This window comes from Perissodus microlepis, chromosome 17 (assembly GCF_051167445.1).
Source record: "Perissodus microlepis isolate ML-2025 ecotype Zambia chromosome 17, ASM5116744v1, whole genome shotgun sequence".
Lineage (NCBI taxonomy): Eukaryota > Metazoa > Chordata > Actinopteri > Cichliformes > Cichlidae > Perissodus > Perissodus microlepis.
The window spans coordinates 19,571,350-19,584,054 of NC_140477.1; the positions used below are offsets into that span (position 1 = coordinate 19,571,350).

At 40.4% G+C, this 12,705-nt stretch overlaps 1 protein-coding gene across 1 annotated transcript in view; it reads left to right on the plus strand.

The window, feature by feature from the left end:
- Positions 1-12,705, plus strand: part of plxnb2a.1 (plexin b2a, tandem duplicate 1) — a 222,397-nt gene that overhangs the window by 87,669 nt on the left and 122,023 nt on the right. The window contains exon 3 of the mRNA XM_084910354.1: positions 712-764. The gene's annotated coding sequence lies outside the window, so the exon portion shown is untranslated. The remainder of the gene's footprint in view (positions 1-711; positions 765-12,705) is intronic.

A 12,705-nucleotide genomic window follows, 5' to 3' on the forward strand; every position in this document is an offset into this window, starting at 1 on the left:
ACTTGAGTGACACCCGGTGTCGTCTTCTGCTTCAAGGTACGATGTGTTGTGCAATCAGAGATACTCTTCTGCGTGGCTTGGTTGTAATGAGTGGCTATTTGAGTCACTGTCGCCTTCGTATCTGCTTAAAGCAGCCAAAGGGCATTCTCCTCTAAACTCTGACATCGAGAAGACATTTCAACCCTGTGAACTGCCGCTCACTGGATATTTTCTTTTTTGGGTCATGCTCTGCAAAAACAAGAGATGGCCGTGTGGGAGAATCTGAGCAGATCAGGAGTTTCTGAAATATTCACACCAGCCCATGTTGCATGGTTAGTCAGATAGCTACAAACTATGATGCTAGCATAGAGTCATTAATAACTCCACACGAGGGAGATGATCAGGGTAAATGGACAAAGTACTAAAAGAAAAAAAAATAATGGGGAGGATTTGTAAGGAAAAGTCTGGATTGTTGCCCTTAAGCGCCTCAGACAGAATCAACAAAAGAAACATGATGCAGTCCCTGCAGTCCTCAGGTTTAATCAGGAACAAATATGTCACCTGGATTTGACCTGTAATCCTAGTGCAACCCTCAGGCCAGTCATTCATTCCTTCAGTTTTCAGCAAATCCAAGCTGTGCTGTGAGATATCAGATGACTAATGGCCTCTGCTCTTTACCCAAACAGGTTTTTTTTATATTTAACTCGAGTCATGTTTTTGTGCTTCTTCCAGGAGACTGAGGTGATTGATGTCACCGGGGATCAACAGGCCTGAACACTGAATAAGTAAGAGCTACAACTGCTGCTGCCTTTTATTTTGAAAGCCCTTTTCATTTATTGTGTTTGCAGCTTTTAGAAACTACTCCTGCTCTTTTATTCATTCCCATCCATTCCTATTTCTGCTCATTTCTCAAGCTCCCCTTCACCCCTCTTCCTCTGCTGGGGGTTTTCAGGAATGCCATTGGCTGTTTATTTTGGCAGATTCAGCTGCTCATGTGTTTGTGGCGTTGGTGGGAGGGGGCTAACGGGGTTAATTGAAGGCTTCGGGATGTTTTTAAGAAATGAATTCCTGCTGAGACCCCGCTGCCCCTCAAACAAGCACTCTTCTCATATATCAGCCAATTACTGACACTCTACACACACCTTTCTCTGGCTCTGGTTATGCAGCTTTCTCCATCTATTTTCTGAGTTTCCCAGCCGTCCGGGATCTGAAAAGTGAAAAACATCAGAACATTAGTAATTCTTCTAATTCTCTACTAAATTCTGAGAGGTTAGGGCCTCAAGAACTTGGTGAGTTTTAGGTGAAAGACTTTCCTTATGAGTGCCCTCATGAGCTCAATCTTTAATCTTTAACCTTTTGAACAATCTGACTCAACAAAAGTTTTCCACTTTCTGAAAATCTCCTCATTTCCAGCTCTAAAACTCTGATTCCTCCTCTGTGGGTCTTGGGCATGAAGGATGAGGATTTGTTTAGATGTCGACCGGACAAGCTTGTTAGAGGTTTTTTGGGTTGATCGGAGCGGACCTCAGCCACATGTCCCGACATGAACCAATCTCAGCTCTACTTTTCGTTCTGGGTGGCATCCAGCATAGTTCTCGACCGCTCCTCTCCAGTTTCAAATTGGACCCCAGAGGCCCCAAGAACATTAGTTTTTCCCCAGTTCAATTCAGTGTTATTTATACTGTGGCCAGTTCCAAACAGAAGGTGCTAACAAGATGATGGCGACAACAAGTTTGTGTACTTAGGGTTTTGCATTTTGGCTCGATGATGGCTGTCTTACCCGTTTTTTAGATTTACTTGTAGAGCTGCCCAGAGTTAAATGTGAATAAACGGCTCATTCTGGAACAGAGATTGCTTTTGTTGGATCTTTTGTAGTGTATTTGTGCATTTTTGCTGTTTTTGTTTCCTATTAAATGGAAAGTCCTGACTAGATTTTTGAAAAGAGGAAAATGTGGCTTCATTGGCCCTGAAAGGTAAAAGCCTGTTGAAGCTGTGAGTACAGCCAATATCTCACACGGTATAAGAGAACCTGGCATCACCTAAAATTTATCAGACTAGGTCCTAAAGTGCTAAGCCAGATATCTGCAAATAAAAGTGCAGAATCTGTAGGTAAGAGACGGGACTTTTCAGTTTCCGTTTACACGAGTAATCATATCTAAGAGAAATAATTACTAACATGCAACTCCTTTGCATAGCATCTTGCTAGCGCGCCAAAAAACTGACGATTGTCCCTAGAGGATAAGCCAGCACAGCTTCGATGGCTTCCCAGAGAAGCTGTTTACTTTAAGATGTCTCCACTGAGGGGGAGATCATTTAACACGGGGCTTTAAATATTCTGAAAGCTTATTATGTTTGACATCTTTGGAAACTTTAAAGGATGGCTTTGTGGAGATTTAAAATTTCTGCCGTCAGATTCGGTAGCAAGGCGGTCGCATTTAACAGCGCTGCTTTTTGTCCGAGAGTCAGCCGTGTTGGTCGTGTCGATGGGGTTCGGCTGCATGTGCAGCAGCTACAGGCCGCTCTATTTTAAGAATGAGGTGTTTAGCATATTTTTACATCAGCACACTAACAGCCTTTCTCTCTTTATATAATTATGTCCTCTTGATGGCAGCTCATCTGGACCTGATTCGACTGATTTTTCCAGAGGCTTTTTGCACCCTGCGGAGAATGAGTGGACCGTATGCTGATAAAATACTGAATGCTTTTAAAATAGTTTGATGTAAGAGTTTAAATATATCAATTAGTGAAATCATTTATCAGCTCTCTCGGTCCAGATACGTTGCTGGGGTGGACTTCAGAAACCCACGCTGGACTGAAATGAAACCTCTCTGTGTGACCGGTTGATTTAAATGGTCGTCTGATCTGAATGACTGCTTTCTATGATCTGCTTCTGTTCGCTCGCAGTCTGCCAACTCATATTATAGCGTGTCTGAGTGTGTGTGTGTGTGTGTGTGTGTGTGTGTGTGTGTGTGTGTGTGTGTCTGCCTCTCCTCCGCTTCCCCTTCTGTCTTCCATCCATCACCGTTTTCCTCTTGCCTCCATGTTCTCAGTCTCTCATTCCCTCGGTGTTATCCACTGTGTTTTTTAAAGTAGTTCTTGTTCCCATAAACGGCTCCATTTTCTCAGCCGTCCACAGCGGCTTGTTCCTTGTCACTCTCTGAGATCTTGAAGAAAAGCAAATACAAGGAACCATGTTTGGCTGACTTTTAAAAATATCAGCTTCTCATGGTCAAGTTATTATCTGATGTGACCCCAGTGAGCCGATCAGCCCTGCACTGTTTAGGTTTATTTATTTTACCCTTTGCTTTTGATCAAACTGCAGTTATTTGCAACCTCAGGTATGAGTACAAAACTTGGTGCACTATTAATACGTTTCCGTACGAGTCACAATCCACCAGGGAAAAAAACAAAAAACTTTTATAGCATTTAAAGACGTGTTTATTCAGGTTTTTGGATTGGTAACCTGTTCCCTTACACTTCTTGTAATCTAGTAAGCACTGGAGCAATGAAAACAATAAAAATAAGCCGGCGGTTTTAGCCTTTGCAGTTTGTTGTCGTTCTTGTGAGTCTGTCTTCATTCTAAAAGTGTTAACAATGAACATGTTCATAGAGTTTAGAAAATCATTCCCAGTCCTGCGGCCAGCTGTTATAACAGTGCAGACACTCATCTAGTAGAGAGGAACAAATGCTGATGCTACATGAAAAACAAAGGCTTTTTTCACTTAAAATAAACTCTCCTGATCAGGTATGTAACTGTGCTTTACTTGAGATCAGACTTAACACTGCAAACGTTCATGGTTTCAAATTGTTGTTCTGTCTTCTAGTGTTGCAGTAACACCTGTATTTCATAGCTCGGGCAGTAAGAATACAGACTGAAACTCCTTCCTGCGTTTCACTGAAACTGCTATCAGGATTTATTAGGCTCAGCGTGAACGGCTCAACGTCGCAAATGATGGCACAGCACAGCAGACACATGAGTGCACAAGTAGAAATGCAAACAGTGACATTGCTGAGTGCAGCAGGCATTCAGGGCGCTGTAAACCATCCAGTCAGGGAATGAATGTAAACGGAGGCAAACCAGGAGGGTTACGTGACAGTGACATATCAGCAGGATCGAGTTACAGCTATCATTCATAGTTTACCTGAATGCTGCAGAGCATTTACTCATTTTGCTTGATGTGGTTAGCCGAGTGGAGCTGCTCAGACCTGTTTAAAGCATATTTAGTTCAGTTTTGTCTATCAGAAGAATGGGTGCGTGTGGTTTAAAAAAATAAAATAAAATTTAATGTCCTTTTTTCATAAAATAGCCATATGATGTAAGAATATTACACCCAACAAGATTCTCAACATTTCTACTGAATTTCGAATTCTTCTATTTGGCTGAATCTGTTCTAACTTCAGTTTCCTGAGGGAAAAACAAAAGTTTGACCAATAAGCATAGACTTGGAAGTCTTGTTAGTAAGAGTTTACAGAGAGTTAAGGTTAAACTTTCGTTTATTTCAGGCCATTAAAACTTTGCGAGGTGTTGGCTCAGTGACTCTGTCTCAACTTTTAAAACTTTTTTTTTTTTTTTCAAATGCACCCAAACAGACACACTCTTGAGCAACAGTAAAACTCACAGCATCTTTTCCCATCAACCCCCTGCTGCAATGTGTTTCCTGAGGCCGGCTGCCACAGAAAAGACCCAGCAGATGGTTCGAACAGTGGGGTGCGAGACGAGGCGAGGACCCCGTTTTAGCTGAGGTCACTAGGGCCTTGGGGTGCGTCACAGAGGCCCCGTGTAGCAACCATAAAGCATCATGAAATGAAATCCACCTCGGCTGGAAGTTTGTTGGAAACAGAGATTATTTACAGCATAAAACACAATATAGTTATTATGTAAACACACGTAAGACGGGTTCTTATACTAAGTGCATATGAATGGAAAAGTAAGGCAGTTAAATTGAAATGAGTCTGCAGTGGCAATTTAACAAAAATGTGTAAGTAAGAAGGAATTTTAACCAACTAAATGTGTCAACATTTCAAAAACTTCAAAGAAAACCTGAATGGATCAAATATTTATCTTGTTGTTGCCATTTTCATTTCAGCTTTAAATCAAGTTATAATTACATGATTTTGCCAGTCAGCTGTCAGCTAGCTCTGCAACATGAGACTTGAGTCTTAAATAACTAATGATCTTCAAATATTTGTGTGGTTTTGTTTTGTTTTTTCTTTGACAAGAACACAGTTGCTAATAATGGAGTTGATTGTTTCTGACAAGGATTTTCATGAGCTTCAGTGAATGTTTTTTTAAAAATCTCAGAGCATCCCTGATAGCGCTGAACATTTGGACCTCATGTGCCACACTGGGTCTCAGTCACACCTTGTATGGGCCAGATGTCAGCTGTGTTGTGACATTTGGCCCATGAAAAATTTGGCAGCGCTGTAAGTGAGACCTCAGTGCCAAAAGTAGTCCAGATTACACTCGGATGTGTCTGCTGTCTAGGATACTGGTGCCAAACCTCGGGACATTAGAAAATATCAATATTGTCAAGGAAGAAGAGAACCAAAATATCTCATATGATCAGTTCAGTTTATTTTTTCACAACAACAGTTGACTCAAGGTGCTTAATACTGTAAGGTAAAGATGCTACACTAATATAAAGAAAACAGAGAAAGCCCCAACAAGCAGATGACCCCCTATGAGCAAGCACGTGGGCGACAGTGGGAAGGAAAAACTCCCTTTTAAACAGAACTCCTGCAGAACCAGGCTCAGGGAGGGGACGCTGTTTGCCGTGACCAGTTGGGAGTGAGGGAAGGGAGACGGGACGGTGTTGTAAGTACTGAGTGGCACTTTAATCCTAAAGTTATCATCAGTTTAGACAACAGAATTCAGAGCTCAGTTTTAATAAACTGACCTGGGATCTGATTTGATGGTGCACATGGTGTGGATGGTTTTCCACAGTGGAAAGAGTTGTGCATCATTTTGTTTGCTTTTTTCCCACATTATGACATTTAAAGTTAACCTGCTCTGAAATCAAAGCTGACATACCCGGTCACAGCCCCTCCCTGAGCTCAGGTCTGCTGGAGAACTGGAGTTTTTCCTTCCTGTTGTCACCAAGTTCTTGCTCATTGATGGTCTTTGCTCTTTATTATTGTGTTCTATTACCATATAAAGCGTCCCAAGGCAGCTGTTTTTGTGATTTAGCCCTATATAAAAGATATTGAATTGAATTTACCATGACAGCAACAGAAAAATATAATAAAGGCTTAGATAAATGTAATGCACCATTCAGACACAATTATAATAGCTTCAGAAGCTCTGTTGTCCAGCCATGAGTCAAAGACAATAAATCCATCATCATATAACCCATACTAAAGGTCTTCAGTATCTGCAATTGTATTTACACATTTTCGACTTCTTGTTGATTTATGCAAACAAACGAGCACAGGCAAACTGATAATTGAAAATGTGGTTTAGACCTCATGGGGTTAATTGTCTTGCTTTGCTTATTTTAGATGAATGCCTTTCCTGCGATTAGCCGAATATAAAGGCCAGCCTTTGTTTTGCCAGTCGAATGCTTTCAGTGTGAAGCAGCAGCAGGAATTATTTGGCTAGCATTACAGCAGTGACTCAAGCCCCTTTTAGACGAGCACTCCTCTCTATTGAACTGACAGCACGTAGACTTGTCTGCTTCGTGTCTGAATGAGTCCAGTGATGCCGGTAATGACCATACACAATCAAGGAAATCATTATATAAAAACATTCTACTTCTCATTACTGGATCCATGCGAGAAAAAAAGCATCTCTTTATGTTTTTATTGAGTAAAACTGACCAATTATTCACCCATTGAGCAACACTGTTCATATCAGTGGCATCTTTAATAGACACATGATGAGTTCTTAGTAGATTAAGGCAAAAAAATCTTCCAATACTGACCTTCCTGATGCCACATCAAACACAATTTTGTGTGTGTGTGCAACAAAACTGTGACTTGTGGAAATCAGAAAAAGGTTTCAGCGACTCTTCTCTTTTTCTCTCTGCTTTTAATCATCTTCATCGCTTCATCACTTACTTCATCACGTCTTCTGCTGGAGTTTTAGATGTGATTCAGGCACAGTTTGTGTGTTTGTGTGTGTGACCGACTGTTGTATTTGGGTTTAGGCCCAGAATTGTTGCTCTGCGTGAAATTTGAGGTGTGCGAGTTGGACCGGGCTCTGGGTTTTTTTTTTTTTTTTTTTTTTTGGTTTTTACACACACACACACACACACACACACACACACAGATGGCAAACATCACTCCACCTCTGCCAGCGCTCAGTGTGTGTCCGTCTTTTTCATTATTTCCCCTTAATCAGCTCATTAATTCAAAGCCTTAATGATATAGAGAGACTGGGGAGGATGTGAGGAAGGAACTAAGGAAACAAGGGAGGGAGAAAAGACTGATGTGGAGGAACACTGCAAGAACGGACAGATGAGAGAGAAAGGAAAACTTGAGACTGATGGAAGAACGCCAAGATGGATGAAAGCTGCAAAAGAAAGGGCAGAAAAGAACAGGAATGGAAAAACAGGAGAAAAAAGTTGACTCAGGGAGAGTGAACGCTAAAGAGACTCAGAAGGCAAAGTTGATGACTTGGAGCAGACTTTTATCAGCTGCCAACTGGTGCTGTGGTGTGTTTATGTGTGTGTGGTGTGATTGAATAGTTTCAGGTTTGCTGCCAGTGTTTTAGCGTGTTCAGTGTGTGTGTGTGTGTGTGTGTGTGTGTGTGTGTGTGTGGATGAATGGATGCCCATGTGTGGTTTTTGTGTTTTCTTTTCTGTGTAAGCCAGCAGAGTGTGGCTTTAGTCTCCTCAGCATGGTGGAAAGCTTTATACTCTTTCTTTTAGTCACTCCAAGTTTCTCTGGGATTAGACCAGAGAAGAAGAAAAGTTGCTCAGCCATTTGTTTCGTCAACACATTAACTGAAAAATAGTGTTTGTTGTACTGATTCTTTTCCACGTTTGACTTTACCCCCTCAAGTTCCTTTCCTGCTCCTCCTTCTCTTTAAAGGCTTTGTTAGTTGAACATCTGTTTGTAGCTTTGTGTCATCCATGAGATACTTTGCTCTGCTGTAAAGTGTCCTACACTTGATTTGTGTTCATGGTGTTAATGTCATGTTATATACATTATGGAAAGTTTCTGGTCTGTGACATTGTGTCCAGCAAAGAGATCTGTTACATTTGGGGGAGAAAAACCAGTTTCATGTTTTATAGTGCTGTACTGTGCTGTATTTTTACGGTGTAACAAATATTCTTGTGAAGTTGTAGCAAATTACTGGCCTACATATTTATCATGTAACAGATTTTCTATTAAATTACAACAAAGTGCTGTCCTATACATTTACAGTGTAAAGGAAATCCATGTTAAATTACAGAAAAGTATTAGTTTAACGTGTTACAGTTTAACAAATATCCTAGTTACCTTGCGGTAAAACTGCATATTTACAATGTAACAAATTTCCATGTTAAATTACAGTAAAGTTCAGTTCAATGCATTTAATGTATTTACTGGAACTACTGACCTGAGGATTGTTTTATTCTGAGGTTTTGATTGATGATGGCTCTACACATGTACAATATTACAAACTTTATTGTACACTAACATATATATGATATCAAATGTGCATGGATGTACATTTATATAGTAGATTTTTTTTTTTTGTGTGTTGAATTACCATAAAGCAATGCTTTTTATACAGAGTTTGTAATAAATTACAGTACAGGAAACATTACTGTAAACCAAAACACTCCTGAGGTCAGTCAATAGAACAGAGTGGGCTAATTACAAGAGCAGCTCTAAGGAGCCTAAATGGCCAGCTTCAGTAACAGGCAGACTGTTGTTGTTAAAGGGATAGTAACTTTTATTTTTTAAAATGTTATTCATGGAAAGATATGCCAAAATAGAGAGCCTGTAAATGTGTATTAAATATTCTCTGTCCCCGAATGCAGTTTTCTTTGAGTGTTTAAGCATCTTTGAGTACTTTTCCATCAAGTTAATGGAGCAGAAAGAACAGAGATGCTTCCTCATCTCTGTGCATATTTATCACAAATGATTTTAGAGAACGTTGAAATACAAATGTCACCCCTTCCAGTTTGCCATAGGATGTTTCTATTTCTTCCCATAAAATGAAACATCTGAACTATCTGTTTGCTGTTTGTGGCGGGTTGAGCCAGTCACTGTTATCTGGCTCATATTTGACCCGTAGAGATCAATTAGTGTCACACTTTTTATAATGAGAAACTAAAGAGGATGTTTAAGAACCCATTATTAGTTATTATCATTCCTCATGTGTCGTTTGACACTAATATAGGTACTAGTATAGGCCAGTGTTGTGCAGAAGTGGAGCTTGTGCACTGCTGTTAGCATATAAATGTATTTTAGCAGTTGCTTATTTTCTTTTGTTTTATGTTGAGCGCTGCCCCTCGCCCGTGCCTGTGCACCCAGAGGTGTCAGTTTTTGGATGTCAATGAATATATTTATTGCCGACTTGTGCGCCGTCCACAGCAGAGCTTTGTTGTTACCCACCAAGTATCGACTTCCCGTTCTTTTGATTCCCGTTTGAATACAAAAAGTAGCTGAATCAGGGATACCTGCAGCTCATTTTATTATACGTGGTCTTTGAAATGCTGGGGACAGAGAAGGAAGAAGTGAGAAGTAAAGAGACGAAGAGGAGGAGAGTGCAAGAAAGTACTGAAGCAGACTTTCTAAGCTGCCGGCTACATTTAAGCTTTTATGAACAACAGCAGGGACCCTCCCTGCCTCTGATGGCTTTAACAGCTTACCTCACTCTTCTCCACAGCCTCTTTCTCTATTATTCTCTTCATTTTCAACTGCCAAAGTGAAATCTGGCTCCGTCGCAACAGGTTCAGGTTTAATGTCTTTCACATAGGGAGTTCTGCGGAGCTTCACTGAGTCATCACTGTAAACAAGAAAAATCCTCTCCTGCTCACAGCGAAATACTCTTTTATTTATTTTTTGAATAAAAAATAACAAACTAATATTTGTGCCTTTAGTCTTCATGGGATTAAATCATGATGTATATTGCACTATTGCACTGCCATCCATAGGAACTTTTAAACAACCTTAACCCCTTAAGCCCTCGGCTATTATTTTGAATTTCCGCCTGAAAAAACATACCCAGATTCAATCTGTAGAAGCTGCACAACCTTAAGGCCCGAATAAACAGCCTTGGGCTCTGTGGATAAGGGACATGTTCATTTTTTTAAAATGCAGTAAGTCTGCATAACTCCATCACTTGCCATAAGTTAAATTAGAAAAATTCTATGAAAAAGTGTTTTTGCCATCCCCTAAACATAAATCTAAATTTATAACAATGATGCTGTTGAACCTTTTCAAAACATTTCCAATCCACAACTCTGCCAGATTTGATTCAACCGAAATGAGGCACAGCATTGTTCCATCCATCATCTCCACCTCCTGACATCCTGACAAGTAATCTAAATGTTAAATCCCTGTAATACTCGTGGCTCGCTGCATACAAAACACTAATCAGGCGGTATGTCACTTTCATCTCCAAATATACAATAGCGTTTTTTTCTCACAATAAACACACGGACACATTGTTTCGTTTAAGTTTCACTGATTTCGATAAACTTCCTCGCTGTCAGCGTGGAAGGCAGAAAAACCTTGCAAACTCAATTTAGTTACCTACCGAATGTCCATTGTGAGTTTTAATCACTCTTATACTATCATCAAGGCTAATAGACGGGCTCTTTATCTGAAAGTAAGCCAGAAGACGTTTTATTAACCCCAACACTGATCACTAGAAAGCTCCAGGAGGACCTCTTGCACGTCTCATCTCAGGGCATCAAATACATTTTGTCAAGGTGAAAATTTGCTCAAGGACAAGGTGTCTTACTGTATTTGCACCTTAGCACACAGAGTGCAAGAGGCAATATTGGTAAGAGGCAATGGTCCTCTTTGAAGGAGCAGCAAAATCCACCTAAATAAATGAGTGGCAGTGGCATAAATCACAAGACTGTCATTTCACTTTGTTTGTACGTGCTACTGATATCTACTTGATATGGTTCCAGTCTCGCAAAGCTCCAACACTTTGAAAAATGATGCTTTAAGTTGGCCATATTTATGGGAATGATAATGATTTATAATCCCCATTTTTCTGTCCTGATAACATTCGGGTGATATTTTTTCTGATTGTTTGTGAGATTTCTGTGTTTGTTCATATTTATAACCTTACTGAATCTAAAAATTAGATTTTTGTTAAATATTCTTTGTAGGCTACAAGGTGAGCTTGTAACTGAGCATTATAATGAAAGCAATTTCAGTAGCTACATGTCTGATAAGGGCAGTGAGTTTAAGAATGTTCTGGGCACACGCTGTTAAACGTTACTTGCATTCTTGTCCATCGTAAGCAAATATATCTGTCCTGGGAGGATAGAGGGGATTTTTTTTTTTTTCAATGTGGCCTGTTTCCAAGGTTAAAATCTGAGCTGGTAAATGATGAATGAAAGGACAGAGCTGTGTTTTATACAACAATATCCAATATTTGGTCCTTTCAGAGTCTTCAAGTCCATCGAGTCTATTTTTTGCACATCATCCGCAGCCTGTTTATCCGTGGTCATGTAGTTTGGAAGGTTTCCAAATATGGACCGCTCATCTCTCCTTCGTGGCGCCTTTGATGTTTGACTGACGGGTCATTAATTAGCTCATTAGACTTCAAAGATTGGATGACCTTTGTATATTGGACGGCGTAAGGAGACTTACAGGAGACGCCCGCCATCTGGCTGGGTTTGGCTTTGTTTTTGCTGGCATAACGCTGCATGACAAAACATACTGAAGTCAGCCTCAGCAGACGTGATCACATGACATGACATGCAGACATTAAACAGCAGATATGTTCATGTGAAAACACTGCACGGTTGTAAAGTGTGCCTTTTATGTTAACTGTTTAGTACAGTGATACTTTGCAAACACTCTCTCTCTCTCTCTCTCTCTCTCTCTCTCTCTCTCTCTCTCTCTCTCTCTCTCTCTCTCTCTCTCTCTCTCTCTCTCTCTCTCTCTCTCTCTCTCTCTCTCTCTCTCTCTCTGTAAGAGAAGTGTTCAGTTTGATGTGCATGAGGGCCCGTTGACTTCCCATGAGAGCTGCGAGGAGTTTAAAGCTTATACAGCACCGTCAAAATTAATGAATTACGATGTCACAGCAAACACCGAGAGCAGGGGGTGCACACGTACAACTCGCACACTCTTGCACGTGCACACAGACCCGTGTAATGAAAGCACAGACAAATCAAGCAAAATGACATGAAAAAAGATGATTACAAACACACACGTCTGTCTGTAAGCACTTCTCCCAGATTCCTTCCCAACTCCTGCAGGGTTTTTGCACATGTGTGTGTTCATGATTATACGTGTGTGTGTTTTCTTCTCATTCAGATATTCTTCGGAAGCATCTGCGAGGATTTAATGAAAGAATAAAATTATTCTCTCAAGATTATCTTCGCTTAGAGCTATATATCCGTGTGTGTGTGCATGTGCACATGTGAACAAGAGTGTTCTTCTCCCATTCAAATATTCAGACATTTCCAAAAGCTTCAGCAGGGATTGAGTAAGATAATGGAACTACTTTCCTAGATATTTCCCCCCTCGCTCCTATCCTACTATCTCCTTCTCTTCACCCCCGTATTGCTACAGGCTGCATTTTTAATCTCCTGGATCATTTTGATC